We start from the raw sequence: 23179 nt of genomic DNA, 5'->3' as shown, positions 1-23179 counted from the left end.
CATTTCTAATAATCTGTGTAGCACCCCAAGGGGCGCTTACCGGGAAGATTCTAGCCTACGTCCATCCTGGGTCGGAGCTTCATGGCGTCTGCTCTGAGAGGAGCTGCCCTGCATCTGAGCTCACTTCCTGTTCCTCCGAGCATTCTGTTCTGTTTACTCCACCCACCTATGTTCTAACCAATGAGGGTCAGGCAATTTTTTTATTAATTAATCAATGACTTTCCTCCATCACCCAGGACCACGTCGTATTCCTCCACCAAAACCACCTCGGTCCAAGCTACAGACAACTCAGAAGCCACCTGTGTCTCCACCTCTGCCACCTCGGAGCATTTCTCCAGCACCACCACGGTCCATAAGTCCGCCTCATCCTCGCTGCATGCCACCAGGGCAGCCTCACCAGGTGAAAACAGAGAGCCGCCTTATGAGGGTTATTCTCAGCCCACACCCCCACCACACACACACACACACACACACACACACACACAAAGCTGAGCAGGTCCCCTTTTAAGATTCTCAAACTCTGGGCTTTGAATTAAACAGAAAGGAAGCAAAAGTTACATGATATCAGTGGTTACAGTGATAAAATTTCCCAGAGCAAACAATTATTTGGGGACTATGAATCAAAACCCTGGCATTAAAAGATAAGTTCATCTAAAGTGAATTAAAATCAGTGACAATTTTAATGAAAACGAGCGTCTCAAAATTTCCTTAAAGGTTGAAGAAACCAAGCCGGAAGGATCTCTTCCTGCAAATTATGACGATGGCATTGTGGCCCAACCTACCGCCGATACTGAATTACCTACATTTCCAGGTACAAGTCACAGAGTTGACACTCTTTGGAATCTGAGAAACTACACTTCACAACACCACAATGAATCACACACATTCTTTAGGACTTACATTGGACATGCAAGGGGGAGACCACAGGCTGACGCTGAGCTTGTTCCTGGTAGTCACACTAGTGACACCATGGAACCTCTGCAACATTATTTTTTTGACAGTTAATAAACATTTGGAATGTATTTGAAAATAATCACAACCATGAACTTTGTTACAATTAGGGTCCCTCTTGGTTCTCCACAATGATACTGAGTATGCTCACAAGGGGTTCTCATTGTCGGGTCTTAAAACAATCATCTTTAAAAGAAAAAAAAACTCAGCATACTACCATTTAACTTTTTTTTAATGTTTCTTCACAAATGGTGAAAATACTAAAGTACAGACAATAATAATCATGATGTTGTGGCCAACATTATAAATATGGAATTCTAAATTTAAAACATTTTCTGGTTTTAAAAAATAAATCTGGTCATCCATGCAGCTGTGCAGGTCTCCCTAGTAGGGCCGGTCTCCTAGTCCCTGACTGTTCTCGCCTTTATCCGTTTACACGGGTCCTCCAGGTCTTCCAGGTCCACCTCTTCTTCATTCCATCTCTTCCATCAATGGTCCAGGAGGACTCCAGGTGTAGTGGGAGCTTCGGGCTGTGTTCCTGCCACCCTGCTCCTGGCCACCTGGCTAGCTCATGCCTCAAAATAACAACACACAAACTGTATTCTTTTAAACACTGCCTGGCCCATTATATCTAGCCCCTTCTAGGCTAATTCTCACGTATTAACTTAGCCCATTTCTAATAATCTGTGTAGCACCCCAAGGGGCGCTTACCGGGAAGATTCTAGCCTACGTCCATCCTGGGTCGGAGCTTCATGGCGTCTGCTCTGAGAGGAGCTGCCCTGCATCTGAGCTCACTTCCTGTTCCTCCGAGCATTCTGTTCTGTTTACTCCACCCACCTATGTTCTAACCAATGAGGGTCAGGCAATTTTTTTATTAATTAATCAATGACTTTCCTCCATCACCCAGGACCACGTCGTATTCCTCCACCAAAACCACCTCGGTCCAAGCTACAGACAACTCAGAAGCCACCTGTGTCTCCACCTCTGCCACCTCGGAGCATTTCTCCAGCACCACCACGGTCCATAAGTCCGCCTCATCCTCGCTGCATGCCACCAGGGCAGCCTCACCAGGTGAAAACAGAGAGCCGCCTTATGAGGGTTATTCTCAGCCCACACCCCCACCACACACACACACACACACACACACACACACACACACAAAGCTGAGCAGGTCCCCTTTTAAGATTCTCAAACTCTGGGCTTTGAATTAAACAGAAAGGAAGCAAAAGTTACATGATATCAGTGGTTACAGTGATAAAATTTCCCAGAGCAAACAATTATTTGGGGACTATGAATCAAGACCCTGGCATTAAAAGATAAGTTCATCTAAAGTGAATTAAAATCAGTGACAATTTTAATGAAAACGAGCGTCTCAAAATTTCCTTAAAGGTTGAAGAAACCAAGCCGGAAGGATCTCTTCCTGCAAATTATGACGATGGCATTGTGGCCCAACCTACCGCCGATACTGAATTACCTACATTTCCAGGTACAAGTGACAGAGTTGACACTCTTTGGAATCTGAGAAACTACACTTCACAACACCACAATGAATCACACACATTCTTTAGGACTTACATTGGACATGCAAGGGGGAGACCACAGGCTGACGCTGAGCTTGTTCCTGGTAGTCACACTAGTGACACCATGGAACCTCTGCAACATTATTTTTTTGACAGTTAATAAACATTTGGAATGTATTTGAAAATAATCACAACCATGAACTTTGTTACAATTAGGGTCCCTCTTGGTTCTCCACAATGATACTGAGTATGCTCACAAGGGGTTCTCATTGTCGGGTCTTAAAACAATCATCTTTAAAAGAAAAAAAAACTCAGCATACTACCATTTAACTTTTTTTTAATGTTTCTTCACAAATGGTGAAAATACTAAAGTACAGACAATAATAATCATGATGTTGTGGCCAACATTATAAATATGGAATTCTAAATTTAAAACATTTTCTGGTTTTAAAAAATAAATCTGGTCATCCATGCAGCTGTGCAGGTCTCCCTAGTAGGGCCGGTCTCCTAGTCCCTGACTGTTCTCGCCTTTATCCGTTTACACGGGTCCTCCAGGTCTTCCAGGTCCACCTCTTCTTCATTCCATCTCTTCCATCAATGGTCCAGGAGGACTCCAGGTGTAGTGGGAGCTTCGGGCTGTGTTCCTGCCACCCTGCTCCTGGCCACCTGGCTAGCTCATGCCTCAAAATAACAACACACAAACTGTATTCTTTTAAACACTGCCTGGCCCATTATATCTAGCCCCTTCTAGGCTAATTCTCACGTATTAACTTAGCCCATTTCTAATAATCTGTGTAGCACCCCAAGGGGCGCTTACCGGGAAGATTCTAGCCTACGTCCATCCTGGGTCGGAGCTTCATGGCGTCTGCTCTGAGAGGAGCTGCCCTGCATCTGAGCTCACTTCCTGTTCCTCCGAGCATTCTGTTCTGTTTACTCCACCCACCTATGTTCTAACCAATGAGGGTCAGGCAATTTTTTTATTAATTAATCAATGACTTTCCTCCATCACCCAGGACCACGTCGTATTCCTCCACCAAAACCACCTCGGTCCAAGCTACAGACAACTCAGAAGCCACCTGTGTCTCCACCTCTGCCACCTCGGAGCATTTCTCCAGCACCACCACGGTCCATAAGTCCGCCTCATCCTCGCTGCATGCCACCAGGGCAGCCTCACCAGGTGAAAACAGAGAGCCACCTTATGAGGGTTATTCTCAGCCCACACCCCCACCACACACACACACACACACACACACACACACAAAGCTGAGCAGGTCCCCTTTTAAGATTCTCAAACTCTGGGCTTTGAATTAAACAGAAAGGAAGCAAAAGTTACATGATATCAGTGGTTACAGTGATAAAATTTCCCAGAGCAAACAATTATTTGGGGACTATGAATCAAAACCCTGGCATTAAAAGATAAGTTCATCTAAAGTGAATTAAAATCAGTGACAATTTTAATGAAAACGAGCGTCTCAAAATTTCCTTAAAGGTTGAAGAAACCAAGCCGGAAGGATCTCTTCCTGCAAATTATGACGATGGCATTGTGGCCCAACCTACCGCCGATACTGAATTACCTACATTTCCAGGTACAAGTGACAGAGTTGACACTCTTTGGAATCTGAGAAACTACACTTCACAACACCACAATGAATCACACACATTCTTTAGGACTTACATTGGACATGCAAGGGGGAGACCACAGGCTGACGCTGAGCTTGTTCCTGGTAGTCACACTAGTGACACCATGGAACCTCTGCAACATTATTTTTTTGACAGTTAATAAACATTTGGAATGTATTTGAAAATAATCACAACCATGAACTTTGTTACAATTAGGGTCCCTCTTGGTTCTCCACAATGATACTGAGTATGCTCACAAGGGGTTCTCATTGTCGGGTCTTAAAACAATCATCTTTAAAAGAAAAAAAAACTCAGCATACTACCATTTAACTTTTTTTTAATGTTTCTTCACAAATGGTGAAAATACTAAAGTACAGACAATAATAATCATGATGTTGTGGCCAACATTATAAATATGGAATTCTAAATTTAAAACATTTTCTGGTTTTAAAAAATAAATCTGGTCATCCATGCAGCTGTGCAGGTCTCCCTAGTAGGGCCGGTCTCCTAGTCCCTGACTGTTCTCGCCTTTATCCGTTTACACGGGTCCTCCAGGTCTTCCAGGTCCACCTCTTCTTCATTCCATCTCTTCCATCAATGGTCCAGGAGGACTCCAGGTGTAGTGGGAGCTTCGGGCTGTGTTCCTGCCACCCTGCTCCTGGCCACCTGGCTAGCTCATGCCTCAAAATAACAACACACAAACTGTATTCTTTTAAACACTGCCTGGCCCATTATATCTAGCCCCTTCTAGGCTAATTCTCACGTATTAACTTAGCCCATTTCTAATAATCTGTGTAGCACCCCAAGGGGCGCTTACCGGGAAGATTCTAGCCTACGTCCATCCTGGGTCGGAGCTTCATGGCGTCTGCTCTGAGAGGAGCTGCCCTGCATCTGAGCTCACTTCCTGTTCCTCCGAGCATTCTGTTCTGTTTACTCCACCCACCTATGTTCTAACCAATGAGGGTCAGGCAATTTTTTTATTAATTAATCAATGACTTTCCTCCATCACCCAGGACCACGTCGTATTCCTCCACCAAAACCACCTCGGTCCAAGCTACAGACAACTCAGAAGCCACCTGTGTCTCCACCTCTGCCACCTCGGAGCATTTCTCCAGCACCACCACGGTCCATAAGTCCGCCTCATCCTCGCTGCATGCCACCAGGGCAGCCTCACCAGGTGAAAACAGAGAGCCGCCTTATGAGGGTTATTCTCAGCCCACACCCCCACCACACACACACACACACACACACACACACACACACACAAACAAAGCTGAGCAGGTCCCCTTTTAAGATTCTCAAACTCTGGGCTTTGAATTAAACAGAAAGGAAGCAAAAGTTACATGATATCAGTGGTTACAGTGATAAAATTTCCCAGAGCAAACAATTATTTGGGGACTATGAATCAAGACCCTGGCATTAAAAGATAAGTTCATCTAAAGTGAATTAAAATCAGTGACAATTTTAATGAAAACGAGCGTCTCAAAATTTCCTTAAAGGTTGAAGAAACCAAGCCGGAAGGATCTCTTCCTGCAAATTATGACGATGGCATTGTGGCCCAACCTACCGCCGATACTGAATTACCTACATTTCCAGGTACAAGTGACAGAGTTGACACTCTTTGGAATCTGAGAAACTACACTTCACAACACCACAATGAATCACACACATTCTTTAGGACTTACATTGGACATGCAAGGGGGAGACCACAGGCTGACGCTGAGCTTGTTCCTGGTAGTCACACTAGTGACACCATGGAACCTCTGCAACATTATTTTTTTAACAGTGAATAAACATTTGGAATGTATTTGAAAACAACCATAAATGTGAACTTTGTACAAGAAGGGGACCTTTTGCTTCTCTACAATGATACTGAGTATGCTCACAAGGGGTTCCCATTGTCGAATCCTAAAACACGCATCTTTAAAAGAAAAAAAACTCAGCAAACTACACTTAACTTATTTAATGTTCCTTCACAAAAGGTGAAAACACTAAAGTACAGCCAGTAATTATCATGATGTTGTGGCCAACATTATAAATATGGAATTCTAAATTTAAAACATTTGTCACTTTAAAAAATAAATCTGGTCATCCATGCAGCTCTGCAGATCTCTCCAGTCGGGCCGGACTCTAAGTTCCTCACTGTTGTCGCCTTTATCTGTTTACACAGGTCCTCCAAGTCCTCTTCTTCATTTTGTCTGTTCCATCAATGGTCCAGGAGGACCCCCAGGACCACGTCGTATTCCTCCACCCAAACCACCTCGGTCCAAGCTAAGGACAACTCAGAAGCCACCTCTGTCTACCCCTCTGTCAAGTCGGAACATTTCTCCAGGACCAGCACGGTCCATAAGTCCGCCTCATCCTCGCTGCATGCCACCAGGGCAGCCTCACCAGGTGAAAACAGAGAGCTACCTTATGAGGGTTATTCTCTGCCCCCCCCCCCACACATAACGCTAAGTAGGTCCCCTTTTAAGATTCTCAAACTCTGGGCTTTGAATCAAATAGAAAGGAAGCAAAGGTTACACGATATCAGTGGTTATGGTAATAAAATTTCCCTGAGCAAACAAATATTTGGGGACTATATATCAAGACCCTGACATTAAGAGATAAGTTCTTCTAAAGTGAATAAAAATCAGTGACATATTTAATGAAAACTAACATCTCAAAATTTCCTTAAAGGTTGAAGAAATCAAGCCGGAAGGATTTCTTCCTGCAAATTTTGAAGATGGCATTGTGCCCGAGCCTACCGCCGACACTGAATTACCTTCATTTTCAGGTACAAGTCACAGAGGTGACACTCTTCAAAATTCTGAGAATATTACACTTCACGACACCACAATAGATCACACCCGTTCTTCAGGACTTACACTGGGCATTAAGGGAAAGACCACATGCTGATGCTGAACTTGCTCCTGGTAGGCACACTGGTAACACCATTGACCCTCTGCAACATTATTTTTTGACAGTTAATAAACATTTGAAATGTTTTTGAAGACAATCACAACCATGAACTTTGTTACAATTAGGGGCCCTCTTGGTTTTCCACAATGATACTGAGTATGCTCACAAGAGTTCCCATATTTAAGGCTAAAACAACGATCTTTCAAAGAAAAAAAAAAAACTCAGCAAACTACAATTTAACTTGTTTTAATGTTTCTTCACAAATGGTGAAAATACTAAAGTACAGACAGTAATAATCATGATGTTGGGCCAACATTATAAATACGGAATTAAAAATTAAAACATTTTCTGTTTTTAAAAAATGAATCTGGTCATCCATGCAACTCTGCAGGTCTCTAGTAGGGCCGGTCTCTAAGTTCTTGACCGTACTTGCCTTCATCCATTTATGCAGGTCTTCCATGTTCTCCAAGTCCACCTCTTCTTGATTCCATCTGTTCCATCAATGATCCAGGAGGACCCCCAGGACCATGTCATATTTCTCCACCACGTCCACCTCGGTCCAAGCTATGGCCACCTCAGAAGTCACGTTTCTCTCCACCTCTGCTACCTCAGAACATTTCTCCAGGACCACCACAATCCAACAGTCCAACTCTTCTTCCCTGCCTGCCACCACTGCCGCCTTGGCCACGATCACATCCAGGAGGTTGGAAGGGTTGAGGGAGGAAGCCCTAAGGTTTGGGTTCTTACACTGGTTGCATTCTGTTCTCCAGGTTCCACAGCCCGGCATGGGACACTGACAATCTCCGGCTCAGTGCTGGACATTTCCTCAGGAGCCCCATGGTTTTCATGGGGGGAAGCCCCCTTGTCTCCTCCAATGCCTCTCATGTGACCCATGGGTCCTTTGGGACCTCTTGGGCTATTATGACCTCCACGGAGTGGTGGTGGCATCCCTCTGTCCTCACGAGGTGGCATGCCACTCCACATGCTATTCTTTGGAGGCTTCTTTCGGGCAAGAGAAGCTTTAAGTTTGCTTCCTTGAAAATCTTTTCCATCAAACCATTCCACAGCAGCCTTGGCAGTTGGCAGATCTTCCTAGGCCACTGTGGTGTCACCTTTAGGCTTTCCTCTCTCCTTATCCAAATAGATGTGGATCATGCGTTGCCCAGTTCTCTTGTTCATCTTCACAACCCCACACTGCTTACAGAAGTCTGCCAGACCATCCAGACTCACATTGTCATTTAAACCTTGCACATAAATTGCACTGTTGTCAGAATCTTCATCAGGATCTATAGGAAGGCCTAGATTAGGACCTGGTCCTTCATCCATGGGTCCACCAGGCTTATTGATGCCACCTCGCTCTCTAGAGCCCATTCCACCGCGTCCTCCTCCCCGCCCACCTCTGCTCATGCCTCCATGATTAAATCCCCTCCTTCTCCTCTCCCAGTTGTAAGGGCCACTCATGCTCTGGTTCTCTCCTGGTCCGGAAAATCCTCCAGACTCCTGCCGCCGACACCATGTGGTGTGGTCCTGTCGGAATGAACTCTGCTCCCCGTAGCTGCTGCTCTGTTGGCTATATTGACTTGGAGCCTGGCCTTAGGATTCAGTCTGAGGGGGGTAACTAGTGGGAGGCTGCTGCCCATATAGCTGCTTTGTTGACCCATAGCTACTCTGCTGTCCATAGTTGCTAGGTTGCCCATAGATGTCCTGCTGAGAGTAACTGCTCTGATCGTAACTAGTTGGCTGTGAAGAGGAAGATAGGATGTGTAGGAGGATAGGGTGGAGGTGCAGTGACTGGCTGCATGGGGTAGCTCCCAGGTACCTGGGGCTATCTGTAATTTCTCTGTCCATACCCTAGGCTGGGCTGGTTATAACCCCCTGTGCTAGATTGAGGTTCACTAGTCTCAGTGGGCAGTTACCATCCTGTGGTCTTGCAGGTGCAGCGGCTGCTGGCTGCTGGCCATTTTGGGTAGGCAGGCTGGGTGTCATATGCAGACTGAGCTGCACAAGAGGCTTGGGTTGTGGTGACTGGACCAGTGGTGGTGTCATAAGCACCAGTGCCACATCCTTGTACAGGCTGGCTGTATGCCTGGGGGCAGTTGGAGTGGTATCACCAGTGGGAGGCTGTCCATAAGAAGTTGCATATGCAGTCTGCCTGTAGGTGGCAGTGCTCTGAGCCTGGGTAGAGCTGACATCAGTAGGCTGTCCATAGGTTCCATAGCTTTGTTTCCCATACGCCTGGGTGGTCTGTGCATATCGTTGAGTTGGCTGGGCTGTGTAAGCACTGTAGCCCTGCTGGGCTGCAGCTTAGCTGTAGGTACTGTAATCTGTGAATGCCATTTTCTCCTCCTTCCTCCTCGTTCTCTCCCCCTCGGCAACATTCTGACCCTGTTCTTGAAACTTGCTTAGAAGAGAACACAAGTGTGGTAGCTTCACTACTGATCAGGAATCTGCACTTGTTCATGTTCCAGGTGACACTTTCGACCCTCAGAGTGCTAATGAGTATTTCAGTGCTACCAATCCAGCTGAACACACCCACTATGCAACTCACTCCAAGTTTCTGCCCCTTTGGGAAGCAACCATGGCACTGCTCATGATAACAACAGGAATATGGTTTCTGAAATTTGTGTCAACAGTGATGATGTGGGTATTCAACCTAATTTAACACATGACATGCATTAAAATGAGTTTAACAAGGTAAGTTAGACCACAGCAGTGGTTTAAAATAGATGCTGATTTATGCACTAGAAATCCATTTCTCTTTGGCTCCAATACATATCATAAATAAATTTTGTGCTATATTTAGGACTCTTTAGTCATTACCTAAAACTAGAAAAAATGCTTATCTTTTCCAATCATATTGAAAATACATCTAACATGGAACTTGTGTTGTCTGAATGGCTAATCAGAGAAATGTAACTGTTAGATATTATTTCTATTTTCTCTGTCCATACACTGTGACTTATGTGGATAGCATCATTTTGGAAATAACCATCCCCAAAGAACCAACATGTGAGAATAAAGCCAATGAAATAAGACTCCACATTGTCACCACTTCTCAACTACAATGACATTCATTGTGACCTGACACTACATAAGATTCTACTGGTGATGCCTCTGTTACTGCTCATCCTGTCGCTGCCACCTATGATGTTCTTGATACTACTGATAATTCTTGCTTTTCTTTCTAGTTGCTGCTGAAGCCTATGAGGAGCTACTACTGACAACAATGACAATTTCTGGAATATTTTAGAAAATTTATAAAGTTTAATGTTAAATATCTCTTGACACCATATATATTGATTTCAGTATATAAGGTTATAACAGTTTTTTCATTAAAATATATTATAAAAATATTTTAAATTGTTTCTTGGTATTGTACAAACTGTTGAGATAATGTCTTGGTGGCATGTTTAAGGAGAAAGCTTCAATAATACCTATCAGATATAGAACAGATAGTGGCATATCAAATCAGACAGAGCAGGAATAGATGTTGGCTGAACACCTGACTATGAAAGAAGCAAAAGCAGAGAGGCAGAGGGAGAGAGACAGAGGAGGAGACACACAGAGAGGGGAGGAACATAGAGACAGGAGGAGACAGAGAGATAGGCTTAGAAAGAGAATGAGAAGCTGAAGTAGGGATGCTTCTGAACTAGAGGAAGGTTAGGAAAGGGCAGGAGGGTAGAAGATCTAGCATGGGCTTTGGACTGTACAGCAGGTATTTGTGCTACTGAGGGAGCCTGGAGGCCAGTCTTTTACCTTATTATGGTAATAGACACCACAGACAGCCAACATTCCCTACTTCCAGTGATAAGAGAAATGACACCTTTGGGTAGAGGAACTAGCTTCACAAGTTTTTAAGGAATGTTGGCTTTTATCTATCGTCCAAAAATCCTCCAAAGTCCAGGTCGAGCCCATTTCTGGGTATCTGAGCCTGCCATTACAGTTTTGGGAACTGGAGTTCAATAATAGGCGTCAATGAATTTTAGTGGATTTTCTAAGTCACAGACCAGCCTTGTTGAGGTTTCCATACTCAACTCTAACATTAGTAAAAAAAACACCACCCAAACTACTCTATTGGCCTTAACATCCAAAGAGTTAAAGTGTGGCTGCTTACCTAAATTTCCTTTTCCTGTAATTTTATGGAATCACATCCCCCAGCACACATTAAGTCAGAAAAGTCCCTCACTGAGGATGGGGCCTTACGAGCTCCTTCCTGTGTGTGATGATCATTGTGTCCTTGACACCATTTCACAGAAACCATCTACAACCTCCGCCTCTCTCTTCCAGAGTAGTCCCGGAGGAGCCTTGGAGGGTGTTGTGGTTCAGATGTCCTGCTGAGGTCTGAGAACTGCACAGTTATGCATTCTCTAAACTTTGGCCAGGTGTGAGTCTATGCATTCACCAGAGCCCATTGACTAAAGACGCCTCTGTCATTAGGGATCACAGTTGCTCGAATGTATAGGTGTCAGCGAGAGTACTTAGGAGGCAGCTTGATTCTATGTAAGTTTAACAAAACAACAACAGAGGGATTAGTGTGTGGATTTAACACATCAGTGATAAACTCAGGGTCACCAATACTTCATCAGTGTGGCATTAAGGAAAGAAATAAAAGCACTTCCACTGGGATTCATTTCCAGATTTGAATTTTCTACATGTTCCCTGTCTTCTCTGTCTGTTTCATGAATCTAAATCTGTGCCTTTCTGAAGAAGTCTGTCTGTCCTTTGCCTGTTTTCATGTTTGAGTCTGTGTCTGTCCCTACATCTGTCTCTGTGTGTAAATGTATGTCTGCCCCTTTTGTTGCTCACCCTTTTATTGAATTTCCCCATAAGAATCATCTGGGGAAGGAGTGGGATACTTTACAGAATCATATGTGGAGTCTTACAAGGGATGAAGGTAATAACTGCAACTGATCCCAACTCACCCAGACAACAAAAAAACATTACAAACACCATGTTTGCCTAGTAATGCTGCTGTGTTCAACTGATTTGGTGACTATTCATTTAAGAGTGTTTTCAACCTCTATGTTTGCTGTTTTATACAAATGATACACATTTGTTCTGGATCTTGGGGGACAGAAGAAAATAATTTAAGATTACAGTTAAGTCTTAGTTTAGTTAGTAAAAGGTGGCTATGTAGGAAGACCAAGGAAAGTAGTGGTCATTGTTACATTGTTCTCTTAAAAATGGGTTAACAATCAGTTTGAGTACACAGTAAGATAGCAGCCTTATATCTTAAATGACCTCAAAGCATGTTATGAACTCTGGCTGTGATGTCCAGCAAAGGTTCCAGTCTCTAGAATCAGAGAGATTTCCATATTACATCACCATGGCCTCAGTCATTGGGCTCTGAACCAGGTTTACAGAACCAGCCAAGAGTTCCCTACTGTGTGGTAGACCTAAAATCAAATCACAAACTTTATTGTTCCTATAAGAGTCAACACACTATCACATGGAGAATATCTTGCCAGGCAAGTTGTCATATGAAGGATCTACAGATGGGTGATGTGGGAGTGTCTTCTTTCTATCTGTTACTTTTATTGCTTAATTAATAAAGAAAATTGTTTGGCCTGATAGGGCAGAATTTAGGTAGGTGGAGTAGACCAAACAGAATGCTGGGAGGAAGGAGGCAGTGTGTTCAGTCGACATGCCTCTCCTCTCCGAGATAGACACAGGTTAAGATCCTTCCTGGTAAGACACCACCTCATGGTGCTACACAGATTATTAGAAATGGGTTAATCAAGATGTGAGAATTAGCCAATAAGAAGCTAAAACTAATGGGCCAGGCAGTGTTTAAAAGAATACCGTTTCCATGTAATTATTTCAGGTGTAAAGCTAGCCGGGTGGCAGGAATTAGCCCACTGCTCCATTTACAGATGGGTAGAATCATCGCGAACTTTCCTCATCCAGTAGCTTGCACAGAAACTGGCCAGCACAGATATAACATGACTTCTAAATGTCCTATATCCCAAGTGTATAGTGTGTTCAGAATGGTCCAACAATCTATTTCTCGTGTGTAAATGAGGACATTGGCAACAACCTGTAATGTTTGACAGGAGCCCCCTTCCTTCACATCAGATTACACTATCTCAGAGTATTGGAACATTTGTTTAGTCAACTTAATCTTTGGGACTAACGTTACCCACGCATGCAGGGCTCCTTCATTCAGTTGCTTTACTTAGGCTTCCAAGGATGCAACTCCATTCATTAGGCTTGGTGGCAAGCCATGGTCCATGTGTAGAGGTCAGAGCATCATTTTATGGATCATTTTCTTACCTTCTACCGTGTGGTTTCCCAACATCAAACTCAACAGCATATGCCTGGCAGCAAGCACCTTTACATGCTAAACTATTTAACCAGCCCCTGAAATAGTTTTAAAGGACTTCAAATGTAGTATTTTTCCAAAAGGATTTTTCCTCCATGCTTAATTTTGGTTAACCCTTTCCCCACCACCACGCTTCTCCTATCGCTGATGAAAACTTTCCACTTGCAAGGTTTCCTTACCCCTTCCACAGTGCATTTCCTCTGCTATCCCACTTCCCTCCAGGTCTGTTCTCTACTATGATCCATTTCATGCTTTGAGTTTTACAGACACTCCAAATTAAAAACATTTATCTGAAAATTCAAAGCTTGGAACCACATGTAAGATAAATAATTCAATTAAACATGGGGTACAGAACTACACAGAATTCTCAGAAGAATCTCAAATGGCTGTAAGACATTTAAAGAAAGGTTCAACATCCTTAACCATCAGAGAAATGCAAATCAAAACAATTCTGAGATAACATCTTATTCATTTCAGAATGGCTAAGATCAAACACACTAATTATAGACTGCTGGAGAGGATGTGGAGTTAGGGGAACACTCCTTGGCCTAGGTAGGGCTCTGTGGCGCTCCAGGACTCCTCAGGGTCATGGCACAGGCAGAGGCTTCCATCTGTCGGGCACAGGAGTCCCCATCTCTTCCTGGGAATGCTCCTCTGCCTCTGGCCTGTCCCACTCTGGCAGGGTATGGCAAACTTGCCTTCCATCTTGATCCATGCAACAATGAACAGGAACTCATGTTTTTAGAAAACTCCAATACATGGGACCACACTGCCACCCCATCCCAGTCGGACTGGAGCATCTCCTCCTCCAGCTCCCAGGACACGGTCACTGCAGTGGCCAGCTTCTCCTCTTCTCCCTACCTCACTGCACCCCACCCTATCCAATCCCCACAAACGCTAAGGCCTCCATGAGGAGTCCACAATGCTTGTATCATCCATATTGATTTCCAAAGTGGTTATACAAATTTTAAGCCCCACAAGCAGTTGAGGAATCTTCCCCTTGCTCTACATCTTCAGCAGCGTGAGCTGTCACTTGTGCTATTGATTTTAGTCATTCTGACAGATGTTCAATAGAATCTCAAAGTAGTTTTGATTTTCCTTTCCCCAATTGCTTCAAATGTTGAACATTTCTTTAGGCTTTTCTCAGGTATTTCGATTATATTTATATCTATTTGTACCCTTTTTGTAAGTGGATTTATTGATTGATTGATGTCTAATTTCTTGAGTTCTTTTTGCCTCCATGATGGAGGAGGGTCATCTTTCTATCTGTTGCTTTCATTGGTTAATTAATAAAGAAACTGCTTGGCCTCTGATAGGGTAGAATTTAGATAGGCGGAGTAAACAGAACAGAATGCTGGGAGAAAGAAGCTGAGTCAGGAGTCGCCATGATTCTCACACTCCAGACAGACGCAGGTTAAGATCTTCCCTGGTAAGCCAGCTCATGGTGCTACACAGAATATTAGAAATGGGTTATATCAAAATGTAAGAGCTAGCCAATAAGAGGTTAGAACTAATGGGCCAGGCAGTGTTTAAAAGAATACAGTTTCCGTGCAATTATTTCAGGTAAAGCCATGCGGGCGGCCGGGTGTCAGGGACACAGCCCTGCCGCTCATATCACTACACCTCCGTACAATAAGTTTGTTAATTACTTGGGAATTTCATACAATGTACACTGATCACACTCTCTTCTCATTAATCCCAAGTTTAGTCTTCTACCCTTGTCCCATACGGGGGGGGGGGGGGAGGAGAAACAATACACCAAGCAGAATTTGTGTTTCCCATATACTTATTGGTTTATGGTCAAACTCAGAGGGGCCAGATTGCTAAGTCCTTCCCTAGCCCCCTCCGCCACAGGAAAACCTATCATTTGTGAAGATCTATACACTTCTGCATCTTTATCAGAATTTTAAGGACTCTCTTCAATGGCTCCCTGTCTCCACCCTTTTAATTTTGATTTGTTTGTTTTGGAAGGAGAGGTTGCCACAGCAAGCTTCAATGTCTCTCATTCTCAATCATGGGTCTGCAAAAGAAGTTTCCTTGCCCCAAACAACTGGCAGCAGCAGAGATCACGAACTTCCCCATGGACTTGCTGTCTTTAGATATTTGGGGTGTGAGCCCTCTAGTAGATGTGCAGTTCAGGAAAATCATTTTCTGCTGCAGCCAGCGCAGCCTGGATAGCCAAGACTGGCGGGGGTGAGGGTGGGGTGCCAGGACAGATACACCGAAGCTTCTTTTCAGGTGGAAGAACAGTAACCTTTATTTTGCCCAGCAACCTACTCCTTCTGTGGAGACCCACCAGCCAGAAAGAACACAAAAAATCCTTGTCAATTACAGACCACAAGGATGTTCCGCTGTCAGTCAGGGGGACTGAGGGCAGCTGGATCACAATTTTCCAGTCTGGAAACAGCTTATACTAAAAGAATAAAGATTTTTAATAAGCATTGTAAATTGCATTCAAAAGCCTCCGGATACACCACACCACAATCCATCGACAGTCAATCAGATCCAATGACAGTTCATTCTTCACAATCCATGAGTTAGGGTGGAACTCCCTTCAACTTACAGTAAGACCCTGCCTGGCTCTTGCGGGCAGGGGCTGGGGAGTTACACCTCACTTCTGATCACTGATGTGATGAAGAGCATCGGAAGTATATGAAATGTAAGAAGTGATTCTGATTCAAATTACATTGTTTGGAAACAGTAACAAAGCATCAAAATGATAGAAGTATACCTGCTTCTACTAAATTCCTGATGGGAAACTTCTCAAGAACAAGCAATCTGTTTCCTGCCACAGAAGGGGGGGGTGTTTTGTTTTTTAAGATCAAAGGGTTTTTCTTCACAGAATTTCATATTTTGCTAATATGAAGGCATAAAACAGCAACAAAGAACAGTAATGCACACAGCAGTGAGTACACCAGGGTGATGTCGGTATTCCAAATGGCTGGATGATTTGGGGAGATTAGAATAAATGCAACAGAGGTCAATAATCACAAAATTTTAAGGTTAGAGCAAGATCAGTCAGTGACTAAACAGAGTTAACATCTTTTATAGGACTATTCCTGATTATTAGCATTTTTGTTTTGCAAATGGGCACATACTGGTAAGAAGGGAAGAAAGGGCAATAACATGCATAACAGTAACTACACACTTTAAAAGTTATGGACCAACTTTGGTAGCACTAATGGTCTACATCCGATCAAAAACACATAGCTCATTGACCACAGATGCATGGTCTATTAATCACGAAGTTTCAGAACACATTGTGTTGATTTTGAAAGGTCATTTGCATCTTCTATGATTTCAACTTTATCTCCATTGAACTTGCTTGTAAAGTACGTATGACATACTGTGTGTTCTAAATCAGCACAACAGCAGTTTACTCTATAATTTTTTTTAGTTTTGATAGTTGCACTTTTTTTAACACAAAAGAACCACATCAACAGTGATGAAATTCAAGAAAGAAAAACTGTGGTTGTGCCTTATTTCTTTCATAATCATAAAAATCAAAGCTTCATTGTGAAACAGTAATGCAAAAATAAAATATAATGGCATACATAAGGTGCCAAAAGCTAAAAATTACATTTTAAGCTATATATACTTAAAGACTGCCAAAATTTGTTTCCTTTATAGTTCAAGAAACACAACTCTACGTTTTTGTCATAACCAGTTAAAACTTTGTGTACTTCATTTTACGTGCGGGAGCCAAATGCTCTTCATTTTCTTTCTCTCTTTTTTGTTTTATTGCAGCATTTTTACTACAACTGGTTAAAACTGAAAAAAAAAGTGTTTTGAATCTCTGATATCAAAGAGGGATCTGAATTTGCAAAGTCCTCATTTTCCTCTTACGGAAAGGACAAAATGTACATAACTGCAGGCTCTCTTTCTCCCCAGGTATTCCTGAATCCTTACCCTCCCAGCATCCTTCACCCTCTATAAAAAATAAGTTTACTCTTCTTTATTTAAGACAGCTGCCTCCAGAGCAGCCTCCCTGCGGCAGGCGCTGTCCGTACTTAGTGCATTTAAGTGAGGAATTGTATTGCACGCTTTAGAGTCACTGTTGAAAGCACTTTCAGAGTGGCTGGGGCCCTGGTGTCGCCTGTGCTCTCATTAAGTTGGGGCAGTGGGCTTCTCCTCGGCCAACACTCCGTTTTCAGCCAGGGACCCTTCTGAGGACACAGCAGAGGACTTGGATTCCCCAGATTTCGACTTCAGTTCTTTGACCACTTCTGCTGAAGCAGCACAATAGGGGCTGGCCCTGAACTGCTCCCTGGCTTTTGTAGCCTCTGCCATAGTACCTTCCACCTCTTCCAAATGTTCCAATCACCGAGTGGAAACAACGCCCCTTGGACGCCCTCTTGTCGGTCCTCCTACAGACACCACCTGCAGAGGGAAGGGCCTCGGCCCTTGGGACCCCTCCTGCTTCCAGTCCAGTGACCGACCATGGCGCCAGCTATTTCTAGCTTCCCTCCCTGAGAGGGAATAGATTGAACTCCACCCTGGGACTTGCTAACCCTGCTGCTGCCACTGCCTGAGAAGGCTCCACAGTGTCCCTATGCTGTTGCTACCCAGAAGGCAGGATAAGCGCCTGTTGCTACTGTTTCCCCATAGTGGCCTCCAAAGCCACAGACTCCTGCAAAGCCCCTGCCTGCCCTGTGAGGGTGGGACTGGCCCAAAGCGCTGAGGGTACACAGATGCTGGATAGAAGGGCAGAGCAGGAGTGGGGGGGGGGGGCTTCTGCCGGGAGAAGTTGAGCCCTCTAGGATGCTCCCGCGCATCTTTTCCTCTTGGCAGCCTGCTCAGTCTGACCATCACAGAGGTCGATGAGTGGGGTCTTTTTCGGGCTGGCTTTGGGAAGCTTGGACTGGAAGAGCTTCCCATCAAAATACATCCTAGGACAACAATGTTCCCAGGGGATGGGCTGCCCACACGCGTCATTGGCAAACAATGCCATGTCTACTCCACTCATGAAGCGAGCTGACAGCTGAATTCCGGGGGGGGGGGGGTCTAGGTTTTCAATCTTAAGTTCCTGCAGCTGTTCTGGCTCATAGAGTTTGGGGGACAATGCCTGAGCCAGGAAGGCATCCAGCTCCTGACACCGCAGAATGCGAGCAGAACACCACGAGGTGAGTGGGCACACTGGCGAGGTTGCGCATGGCTGCAGTGTCAGACCTCATGTAGGCCAGGAAAGCCCTCAGCCGGCGGCTGGAAGGCCAGCTCTTCCACTGCTTGTGAGCTGCCCATTCCTTAATGATCACTGGTGAGAGTTCTGGTGGAAGTCTGTTCTTTCTAAAAGCAAGTCTCTCGGTTTTCTTTCTGCTTTCTGTCAAACTAAACAGGACTCCGTGAACATACTGACGAACTGGCCTATAGAGCAGGGCGGGCGGAGGCAGGTCTCTGTTGACTTCATCTTCAGTAGAAACAGCAGTTTTGATTTCACCCTTCGTCAGGACGTGGACGGTGTAGGGTACATCAGTCACTTCTTGTGCCTGTGCTCAGCCACTCTCAGCACCTCAGGTGCGACGGGAACAGAGGAGGTGTGGTTCCAGGTGGGCATGGACAGGAGGCACGGGATTGGCTGGACAGTGCCCATATGGCTCCCTCTGACTTCAGCTAGCTGGCTTCATGAAGAGGCAGTGGATGAACCTTCTGCCTTCACTTGGTCTCCTGGGTCTCCCCATGCCAGGACTCCGCATAGCTTCCTGTCTTCTCCCAGGTAATCTTGTTCCCGCCGATGTGGTTGGCTGCCCCGCCACTGCCCTCATCATTGTCTGATGATGATGATGTAGAAGAGGCAGGAAAGACGGCCGAATCCACATGCCTGGAGCTGCCATGCTGGGCTGGGTTGATGGACAAGGAGCGCTCATACAGAGGTGTGTGCTTCCCCCCATGAGTAATGTTGCTGTAGCTGTTCTGCTCTGTCAGGTTCTTCCCGCTAGTATCCAGGGCGAGGGCAGGGTCAGGGAGGCTGTATGGAAATGGACCCTGGCCTGGGCCGCCCCGTGGGCTGGGCTCCTGTGGGACTGCGGGCTTTGCTTGCAGAGCAGTGTGTGGACTGTTGAGCATCTAGGGGCAACATATGGTGGCACCATCCCAGACAATCCAAATGGATTTGTTCTGGCTAAGTAATGTGGAGGGTGAAATGGCGTAGGCTTGCTAGTTGCTGAGTGATATCTGACTGCTCTCTTAAACCAAATGACTTGGTCATCTGTTCTAGACTGTGAATGCTGGAAAAGATCTTTAGCTATGGCATCCAGGTCAGAGGTGTCATGAATGTTGCCGACATAGTCAGCTACGGATTTGATCACCACATCACAGGGTGACAAAAACAGCTGGTGGGCTCGGACCTTCAGTGAGGTGAGTGGATATTCTGGACCAAGTCAACTCCAGTGAAAGGAAGCCAGATCCTCATCAGGTAGTATGTGGTTTCCTAAAGGAGCAGCAAAAATAGGAAAACGATTTGGGTTCCGGTCAAGTTGCTTGGCAACTTTGTGCATCAGATATTGGCTTATGGTGAGACTCTTCCCACTGTGGCTCAGTTTCAGGGCATGGGCAATGATGTCGTAGGGGATGTTGCCCGGTGTATAATCAGAGTTTTACGCCACCGAGCCATGGAAGCCATTCTCTCTTTGGAAGCCAATCACTTTGATGGCGATCCTCAATGCTCTGTGCAACCTTGAAATGGAAGCGGATGAGCACCAGGCAGATCCAGTGGGCCATGCACACCTGTGGGTGGCAAGAACCAGACCTTGGGTAGTGGCGTGCCCTCATTCTGGACGTGGCTGAGGATCTGTTGTGCCCCCTGGCCCTTGTTGCCCTGCCGCTTGACCACTCGTGCAGCCGGGCCTTCTCCGGGGCGCCAATGAAGAAGACAAAGAGCTTTCTGTTGCCACGAAAGCAGGCCTTGGCCAGAGCCACCATGTAGCCGAGCGCATGGTTCCACTGGCCGCCACTCACCGAGTCGGTGTAGAAGCCACCATAGAGGTGGTGCAGGAAGTTATTGGCATCCAGTAGCAGGCACAGCGGGGTCTTCGAGGGGCCGCTACTGCCCACCAGACTGACCCAGGCCAGCTTCTGCAGTTCCTCCGGCACCAAGGCGCTAAGATACTTCTTTTCGATGTAGTCCTGGAAGCCTTGCGCGAACATGGCGGTGGCAGGGTGGGGGGCAGTGGAGCCTTGGTGCGTCCGGCGGGCACAGGCGGCCTCAGGGATGATGGGGCTGGCCGGGGGGCGAGCTCATGGCCGCCTTGGCCACAAAGTGCTGCCACCTCCCAGGGCTATGTCTGGGGAGGGACCTGCGATTCTGCCCTGCTGTTAGGCCAAGGTCAATGATGGGCCAGGAAGGGCGGCCTATTTATGTATTTTTAATTGGCTTTTCTGGCTTTCCTGTGTATTTCCATAGTGTACTTTTGTCTTCTATTTTCCAGTATAATATCCATGTACTTTTCCCCCTCATTCCTACACCATCTCTTCTTATTTCCATCTCCTCCTCTCTTATTACAGTTGAAATCTTCCATAATTTTGGTGAATTGTAAACACTGTGGATGCTGAGGATACTGCTATTTTTTACTTCAATGTATAGTTCCTCCTTGATTTACCATTAGTTGCATTACTACTGATTTCTCTAATCCACTGAATAATAATAATAATAATGATAATGATAGTTTCTGATACCAGAAGTAAGTTTCATAGAATATGATCTATTATTTCTGTTCCTTTATCATTCACAGTTCTGGAAACCACACCGTGGCTTTTTAAAAGAACACTTGGGTATCTTTATAGTAGGCACTTCAGCATTTGCAGTCATTCTATAACTTACTAATCTGTATGTACATTGAAAAAACCAAGGTCTTAGAGTAAGAGATTTGGAAGTGCATTCCTCAATGGGATATCTGTCTCACCTCCTAAACCCAGGAACAGTGTGTGAGAGAAATTAGGAAACATACAGCTTCAGAGGGTTGGGAGGACTAAGTGTAAATGCTGGATTCTGGGTATAAAGCATCAATACAAATATTAATTGAAACAAATGCATACAGCTCCAAAATACCTGTATAAAAGTGAACTTTTTAACATTCCTGTCTGGAGAGAAGAAAGCATTATAAGGACTCAGATTTCCTTGAGAGGCAGTGGCCTTAAATGGTTGCTTGTGGAGGAGGAGTCATTTTCTTCAGTAAAGTGGTCATGGGTAAACTTTCCATTCTCCAGTATTTACTACCCTAACCATTTTAATTAAAAAAAAGCATTATGACATTATTGGAGGTTGAGTGTCACTGGAAAAGGGAGGGACACTTCTGGTGAAAATATGTCAATAGTGTCTTACCATTGTCACAGTGGATGGAACCATAAAATTTTACCCATTGATAGCTCTATTTAGACTCACTGGCCTATTACTAGCCACAACAACAAAAACAACAACAATAATAATACTAATAATAAAATGGCACATTAAGTAGGGATTAAAATGGATAAAATAATCATTGTGTTAATTCAAGAGAAAAATAACAGTATATATGAGATTGATACACATTGAATAAAACTATTATATTTTCAGAGAATGAACTCAATAAGTATTTTCAAACAATCTGATTTGCTGATTCTACATCAAGCCTATCTACCCAGGCAAATCTCCCATATTATTCTCTAGTGTGTGTCCCACTGAGTATGCACGATCCTCCATGCCACACATCCTCTCCGACTCTTCAGACCAACCTGGCTCCTGTATTCATTCCCCTGGCCAAGTCTAGACACCAATACCTGCATCAAAATCTAACCCTACCTACGTCATTAACCCATAGACCCCTCCCACTATAATTCAGAAGTCTCCACCCAGCCAGACAACTTCCACACTAAGAGTAAATGATCCACATTCACCACACCAGCTCAGGCAGCTCACTCTACTTACCTTCCTTCTAATAAGCCAAAACAAATCTCTAGACCCCCACATGCTACAGCATCTTTTCTTCAGCACCAAACTGCACTATCCATATCAGAAACAGAGATAATAAAAGGCCACATACCCAGATCTCATTGAAAACATACGAACACGGTAAATGATCAATTATGTATCTCCTCTCCAAAATGTGCTAGTTCTAACGAAATATTCGCCAATGAGAATTACTTTGATAAAGCACAGAAGAAGGAATTTAAAAGAATAATAATAATCTTCATAAAAGATTTTAGGGGAAAATGGCAAAAAATAAAGAAAAGGAAAGAAACAGTTCAATGAAACTTAAGAGAACAAGAAAACAAACAAATTCATAAATTAATTTGATTTCATGATGCCAAAAACATACAAAGTAAGGCTAATGAAAATTGAAAAAAACACCCTGGATCTGATATGATTCAGTGAAAAGATAAAGACACTAAAGACTCAAACTAAAATATATAATTCAAAACTCCCATAAACCAATTAGTGAATTCAAAGGAACATCTTGCAAATGGATATGGTATGTACTCACTCATAATTGGATACAAACAAAGCACATTAAGTCTATAGTTCATGATCCTAGAGAAGCTAAGTAATAAGGTGAACCCCAAGAAAAACATATATAGACCCACCTGGAAATTGGAAACAGACAAGATCTCCTTACAAAATTGGGAGGATGAGGGCAGGGGTAGAAGGAAGGGGAGAAGAGTAAGGGGAAGGGAAAAGGAGAGGGTAGAGGAGAACTTGATGATTATCTTAAATATCATTACAGAACCTTTGTAGATAGAAACAGAGGCAGAGACCCACATCAGAGCACTGAACTGTGCTCTAACGTCAAGTTGAGGGGTAGAAGGAATGAGAATATGAGCAAAGAGGTGAAGACCATAAAGGGTTCATCTAATGAAACAGTTTAACTGAGCTGATGGGAGCTCACCTACTCCA

The 23179-nt window shown here is 44.3% G+C and overlaps 2 pseudogenes; both read right to left on the bottom strand.

The window, feature by feature from the left end:
- Positions 1-7387: 7387 nt before the first annotated feature.
- LOC130876104 (RNA-binding protein EWS-like) lies at positions 7388-9329 on the bottom strand (annotated as a pseudogene).
- Positions 9330-17259: 7930 nt separating this feature from the next.
- Positions 17260-20457, bottom strand: LOC130876303 (constitutive coactivator of PPAR-gamma-like protein 1; annotated as a pseudogene).
- Between the last annotated feature and the right edge of the window lie 2722 nt (positions 20458-23179).

This window comes from Chionomys nivalis, chromosome 6, assembly GCF_950005125.1.
Source record: "Chionomys nivalis chromosome 6, mChiNiv1.1, whole genome shotgun sequence".
NCBI classification, from domain to species: domain Eukaryota; kingdom Metazoa; phylum Chordata; class Mammalia; order Rodentia; family Cricetidae; genus Chionomys; species Chionomys nivalis.
The sequence above is the reverse complement of the archived record's forward strand: the minus strand, read 5'-3'. Positions and strand labels throughout refer to the sequence as shown.